Genomic DNA, 7,481 nt, shown 5'->3' with positions numbered 1-7,481 from the left:
CTGTAACAAAGAGAAAATTGACAATACCTTTGTCAGGAAGAAAAGGTACATCACAATTAAGTACAGTCTTGGATTTCTCATCACATGATTTATCAGATTCATATGTCACATGCACCCATTTCCTTTTGAAAATATCTACTTGGTTCCAAGATGGCAGATTTCAAAATAGCCACCATGTTGGGCATCGCCCCTCAAAAATTTGTGCTTTTCTCCTTAGCAACATGCCACATGCAGGATGGCATTCCCAACCACCATTTTCCAATTATTTAGATGCTTTAATATCTTTGGACCGCCCTGTATATGACTTTTTTTAAGTTGGCAGACGTGGTGGACTAATTTACTGTACAATGAGAACTACCAGAAGTGTTATAAAACCAGTTTTCTATCAGAATCTGTCACATAGACGTAGAGAATCTACCATATGTCCTAAGAAAAACAATCCAGTGGGTGGTCTTGCAGTGTTTGAATCCACAGCAATGGGGATACCCCAAACAACACTCTTTTGGCCATAGTAACATAGTATGTAAGGGTGAAAAAAATACATATGTGCATCTAGTTCACCCTATTATCCTGCAATATTGATCCAGAGACAGGCAAAATACCCCATAAGGGCCTTTACCCACTAGCGTTTTTTTTAACGCTGCGATATCGCTGCTTTTTTTTCAACGGGACTTTCTAATGTTAAAATTGCATCGCACAAAAATCGCAAGTTTTTGCATTTGCGATCTGAAAAAAAGACAGCGATATCGCAGTGTTAAAAAAAGCGCTATTGGGTTAAAGCCCTAAGGTAGAGGAAAATTTTCCCTATTTAAGGGGAAAAAATTCCTTCCTGATTCCAATCTGGCAATCGGAATAATCCGATTATTATTACATTGAAGGCCAATTAACAACTATGTGGCATTTCTACATTTTGGGTAGAAATGGTCTTTAAGCAATACAATGCTGGCTGCCTGCCGCCAGTCATGCTGATATCATGACTCTTTTGGGTAATCTTCCCCTAGAGTTGGCTACAATCAGACAGACTTCTGTCATTTACAGAGGTTTTCAATTAGTACAAGTGAGGGTCTAATATGGTTAGGAGATGCCATCACTTGTTGATCGATGTGAATCTGACAGGCCTAAAGATATGCCACAAGATTATATGGGGAGACCACCCCTTTAACTAGGTAAAATGAACACTGGGGTATTTGGAGCGCCGACAATATATAATGAACTCAGAAAGGTATTCTTACCCTCTAATGTTATGGCATATTGCGGGGACAACATTATTATTTGTGGCGTCTGGGACTAAGGTTGGATATCTCAGCAGCACAGATCTCTTTCCTGTCTTGACATTTTGCTACAATGTATCCATGAAAGAGAAGTCACTTTCCTGGAGTTCAGGCTATTTAGATTACAGATAACAATCTAAGCTAGATATAATTTTCAACTGTGAACATCATGGGGAGATTTATGAAACCTTTTTTGCGTGTAACGCCACTTTCCCGCAAAATTGGCGTTGCTTGTTGGCAGGGGGCGAGGCTGCTCCTGGACTGATACATTTATGTATAATTTAAGCCAGAAACTGCTGTAAATTATACTGGATTTCTGTGTAAACGCACAAAGCAGCTGAGATGAGACTATAATATGAATAATAAAAAAAGTTTGGTACGGTGTTAGCCAGTAAAGCAAAATGTGATTGTTCCCAGCAAGAGAAACCAAGTAATCTTGTAGATATGATACCTTTTAATGCTAACATGTCTGTGCATTGTCATAAGTATGTGTGTATAAATATGCATGCCTCTTCGGATCTATTTCATTTAAGCCTGAAGAAGATCCCTGTGTAGGTGTGAAAGCTCTCGTTAACATCATGTATTTTTGGTAGCCATTAAAAGGTATCATATCTACAATATTACTTGGTTTCTCTTGCTGGGAACAATCACATTTTAATATATGAATAAGGCCGGCTGCCCACGAGCGTGACGGGTTCCGCGAAGCCCGTCACGGCGCCCCCCAGAGCCCCTATACTTACCAGCGGATCCGGCTTCTTCGCGCCCGCATGACGCTTTCCCGCCCACCGCCACCGCGTCACATGAGTACCACATGTAGAGAGTACCACCTAGATGAAGAGGTAGTCGATCCTATAACCAGGTCTAGCAAGTTCTAGCAATAGCCCAGTAATCCCCCCCAAGACAATGCAGGAACGAAAATAAAAAACAGCAGCAGCACCAGCCTCTGTGGTAGGTACATATAGCCGCCAACCTACCACAGAGGCTGGTGCTGCTGCTGCTTTTTATTTTCGTTCCTGCATTGTCTTGGGGGGGATTACTGGGCTATTTGAACTTGCTAGACCTGGTTATAGGATTGACTACCTCCTCATCTAGGTGGTACTCTCTACATTTTGGGAGTCTACCACACCAATTTTTCAATTTGATTATTGGTACCTGTTTGTTTGGGTTCCTGATGAAACTATGTGATATGTAGTGGAAACGCGTAGAACCTCTGTACTTTGGAAATTTAGTACCTAATCAAATTTGGTTGGGTCTTTTTCAATTTCCCTTCTTGTTGCCTAGAAACATAGGGACTTACGTGGCATTGACCAGGTTATATCCATCATCCTTTTTCTCTTGGTATATACAACCAGATTTGGGACATTCATGTTCTCTATGCGTTGATGTGTGTCCAAGATAGGTGTTTTATCAGACCGCCACCTCTATAAGATATAACCGTGCACCGTTCATTTAAGCACAAACCGTCTTCTTGAACAGCACGCTAGCTGATATAACTATTTACAAGTCAGGAACTTGATTTTTCAAAATTGACCCTTGAAGTACTCCCAGCCAATAACTACCTTTTAGGTACTGGGTAACAGGATTCACTTATCCACTAAGGGAATTTTTTTTTTACCTAAAAACGTCTCCCCAGATACCTGACTTTGGCTTACATTTTTTCGGGAGATAACGCCGGTCACGTTATACTAATTTTTGTTGTCTGTATCTGTGTCTGTTTTAGGATTCACAAAAAATCCTTTTTATATACATTTTTATTAATAAAAGCTAAGTTTTAAGAGGGACACTCTAAACCCTTTCTGTGACAAGTATTATCGACATCCAGGTGTTTATCCTGCTACTGTGAAACCCCCTATCATAATAGTCCAACTATTGGATTGGTCAAAAGGGTTATCCCACCACTTAAAATTGCTTCACAACCATTTTGTTCTTCCTGGTTCCTGCTATCCAGGACATGTGACTGCTGCAGCCAATCACTAGCCACAGCAGTGACTTTCTATGGCGAGTGATTGGCTGCAGCAGTTATAAATTGCGGTCAACAGCAACCTGGAAGGACAGAGTGGTTGCAAAGCCTTTTTTAAGTGGTGGGACAACCACTTTAAATGAAAGCTAATTAATAGAGATGAGCGAGCGTACTCGTCCGAGCTTGATGCTCGTTCGAGTATTAGGGTACTCGAGATGCTTGTTACTCGAGACGAGCACCACGCGATGTTCGGGTCACTTCCATTTTCTTGCCAGAAAATTTTGCGCCGTTTTCTGGCCAATAGAAACACAGGGAAGGCATTACAACTTCCTCCTATCCCACCCCAGCCCTATCACACCCCTCTGCAGTGAGTGGCTGGGGAGATCAGGTGACACCCGAGTATATAAACTGGGGCCGGCCGCGGCTCGCCACAGATGCACGCTGAGAGACATTAGGGAAAGTGCCGTCCTGCTGTAGCTGCTATAGGGAGAGTGTTAGGTGTTATCTTCGTCTTCAAGAACCCCAACGATCCTTCTTAGGGCCACATCTGACCGTGTACAGTACTGTTGAGGCTGCTTTTAGCAGTTTTGCTAATTTTTTTTTTGTATATCGGGCGTGCAGACCATAGCGTCCTCAGTCTGCAGTCATTTTACTGAGTATAGGGGCAGTACTGGTGAGGCAGGGACTGTGGTACAGGGAAAGAGATATACTGGCTATATAGGCAGTGGGCTTTTTCAAAAAAATTGGAAAAAAAAATCTTTGGGCTGCCTGTGACCGTGTTCAGTTTACTGCGTGTCTGCTGGGAGTAGTAGTTGCTCATTAATACCCAGCTAGGTGTTACTGCAGCCTTGCGCATAATTTTTTCTGGCTGCAATGTGCTTTCAATAACCACAGTCATCCTCCAACAGGGAAATCCATATACAGGCTATATAGGCATTGGGCTTTTCCCCCAAAATTGGAAAAAAAATACTATATTTGGGCTGCCTGTGACCATCTTCAGTTTACTGCGTGTCTGCTGGGGGTAGTAGTCGCTCATTAGTACCCAGCCTTGCGCATAATTTTTTCTGGCTGCACTGTGCTTTCAATAACCACAGTCATCCTCCAACAGGGAAATCCATATACAGGCTATATAGGCAGTGGGCTTTTTCCCAAAAATTGGAAAAAAATACTATATTTGGGCTGCCTGTGACCGTCTTCGGTTTACTGCGTGTCTGCTGGGGGTAGTAGTCGCTCATTATTACCCAGCCAAGCCTGTGACAGTGTACAGTTTACTGCGTGTCTGCTGGGGGGAGCAGTCGCTCATTATTACCCAGCTAAGCGTTACAGCAGGCTTGCGTATAATTGTTTCCTGGCTCTGCTGTTTCCGTTACATGATCGCCGTCATCCCGCCAGAGGGAAAGAGTATACATATATATGCTACAAACGGTGTCTGTCTGGTTTTTAACCTCACCATTTTAAAAAATTGAAGCAAAATACTTTAGGCCTACCACTGGCCTTTGGCCACTTGACTGGTTCTTCGCTGTGAATTCCAGTAGCTCAGTCATACGCACCTAGGTCTCACTACAGGCTTGCGCATAATTGTTTCCTTGCTCTGCTGTGTCCATTACATGATCGCCGTCATCCCGCCAGAGGGAAAGAGTATACATATATAGGCTGCATACGGTGTCTGTCTGGTTTTTCACCTCACCATTTTAAAAAATTGAAGCAAAATACTTAAGGCCTACCACTGGCCTTTGGCCACTTGACTGGTTCTGCGCTGTGAATTCCAGTAGCTCAGTCATACGCACCTAGGTTTCACTACAGGCTTGCGCATAATTGTTTCCTGGCTCTGCTGTGCGGTTGGTAAGCGAAGTCAGCCTCCAACCACAGGCCAATAAGCGGCACATTTAATTACAGCATTCTGTTTCTGCTCTACTCGTAATACACCATGCTGAGGGGTAGGGCTAGGCCTAGAGGACGTGGACGCGGGCGAGGACGCGGAGGCCCAAGTCAGGGTGTGGGCACAGGCCAAGCTTCTGGTCCAGGTGTATCGCAGCCGACTGCTGCGGGATTAGGAGAGGTCCCCAGATTCATCTCACAATTAATGGGTCCACGCGGTAGACCTTTATTAGAAACTGAGCAGTGTGAGCAGGTCCTGTCGTGGATGGCAGAAAGTGCATCCAGCAAACTATCCACCGTCACCACCCAGTCTTCTACGCCGTCCACTGCTGCATCCCTGAATCCTCTCGCTGCTGCTCCTCCCTTCTCCCAGCCTCCTCCCTCCCAGCAAATGGCACATTCAGAAGAGCAGGCAGGCTCCCAGGAACTGTTCTCGGGTCCCGGCCTTGAGTGGGAAAAAAGGGTTCCTCTCCCACCGGAGGAGTTTGTCGTGACCGATGCTCAACCTTTGGAAAGTTCCCGGGATCCGGGTGAGGAGACTGGGGACTTCCGGCAACTGTCTCAAGAGCTTTCAGTGGGTGAGGAGGACGATGACGATGAGACACAGTTGTCTATCACTGAGGTAGTAGTAAGGGCAGTAAGTCCGAGGGAGGAGCGCACAGAGGATTCGGAGGAAGACCAGCTGGACGATGAGGTGACTGACCCCACCTGGTTTGCTAAGCCTACTGAGTACAGGTCTTCAGAGGGGGAGGCAAGTGCAGCAGCAGGGCAGGTTGGAAGAGGCAGTGCGGTGGCCAGGGGTAGAGGCAGGGCCAGACTGAATAATCCACCAACTGTTTCCCAAAGCGCCCCCTTGCGCCATGCCACCCTGCAGAGGCCGAGGTGCTCAAAGGTCTGGCAGTTTTTCAGTGCAGACGACCGACGAACTATGGTGTTCAAGGTTTGTCGCGTCAAGATCAGCCGGGAGCCACCACCACCAGCCTCACCATCATCAGCATGCGCAGGCATATGATGGCCAAGCACCCCACAAGGTGGGACAAAGGCCGTTCACGGCCTCCGGTTTGCACCGCTGCCTCTCCCCCTGTGCCACAACCTGCCACTGAGATCCAACCCCCCTCTCAGGACACAGGCACTACCGTCTCCCAACCTGCACCCACACCCTCACCTCCGCTGTCCTCGGCCCCATCCAGCAATGTCTCTCAGCGCAGCGTCCAGCCGTTGCTAGCGCAAGCGCAAGTACGCCACGACGCACCCGCATGCTCAAGCGTTAAACGTGCACATAGCCAAATTGATCAGCCTGGAGATGCTGCCGTATAGGCTTGTGGAAACGGAGGCTTTCAAAAGCATGATGGCAGCGGCGGCCCCGCGCTACTCTGTTCCCAGTCGCTACTACTTTTCCTGATGTGCTGTCCCAGCCCTGCACGACCACGTCTCCCGCAACATTGTACGCGCCCTCACCAACGCGGTTACTGGCAAGGTCCACTTAACAACGGACACGTGGACAAGCACAGGCGGGCAGGGCCACTATATCTCCCTGACGGCACATTGGGTAAATTTAGTGGAGGCTGGGACCGAGTCAGAGCCTGGGACCGCTCACGTCCTACCCACCCCCAGAATTGCGGGCCCCAGCTCGGTGCTGGTATCTGCGGCGGTGTATGCTTCCTCCACTAAACCACCCTCCTCCTCCTCCTCCTCCTCCTACGCAACCTCTGTCTCGCAATCAAGATGTGTCAGCAGCAGCACGTCACCAGCAGTCAGTGTCGCGCGGCGTGGTAGCACAGCGGTGGGCAAGCGTCAGCAGGCCGTGCTGAAACTACTCAGCTTAGGAGAGAAGAGGCACACGGCCCACGAACTGCTGCAGGGTCTGACAGAGCAGACCGACCGCTGGCTTTCGCCGCTGAGCCTCCAACCGGGCATGGTCGTGTGTGACAATGGCCGTAACCTGGTGGCGGCTCTGCAGCTCGGCAGCCTCACGCACGTGCCATGCCTGGCCCACGTCTTTAATTTGGTGGTTCAGCGCCACAAAGCTACCCACACTTGTCAGACCTGCTCGGAAAGGTGCACCGGGTCAGCGCACATTTCTGCAAGTCCAACACGGACGCTGCCACCCTGCGGACCCTGCAACATCGGTTTAATCTGCCAGTGCACCGACTGCTGTGCGACGTGCCCACACGGTGGAACTCTACGCTCCACATGTTGGCCAGGCTCTATGAGCAGCATAGAGCTATAGTGGAATACCAACTCCAACATGGGCGGCGTAGTGGGAGTCAGCCTCCTCAATTCTTTACAGAAGAGTGGGCCTGGTTGGCAGACATCTGCCAGGTCCTTGGAAACTTTGAGGAGTCTACCCAGATGGTGAGCGGCGATGCTGC

Source organism: Eleutherodactylus coqui, chromosome 4 (genome assembly GCF_035609145.1).
Source record: "Eleutherodactylus coqui strain aEleCoq1 chromosome 4, aEleCoq1.hap1, whole genome shotgun sequence".
Classification (NCBI taxonomy): Eukaryota; Metazoa; Chordata; class Amphibia; order Anura; family Eleutherodactylidae; genus Eleutherodactylus; species Eleutherodactylus coqui.
Note: the sequence above shows the minus strand (reverse complement) of the source record.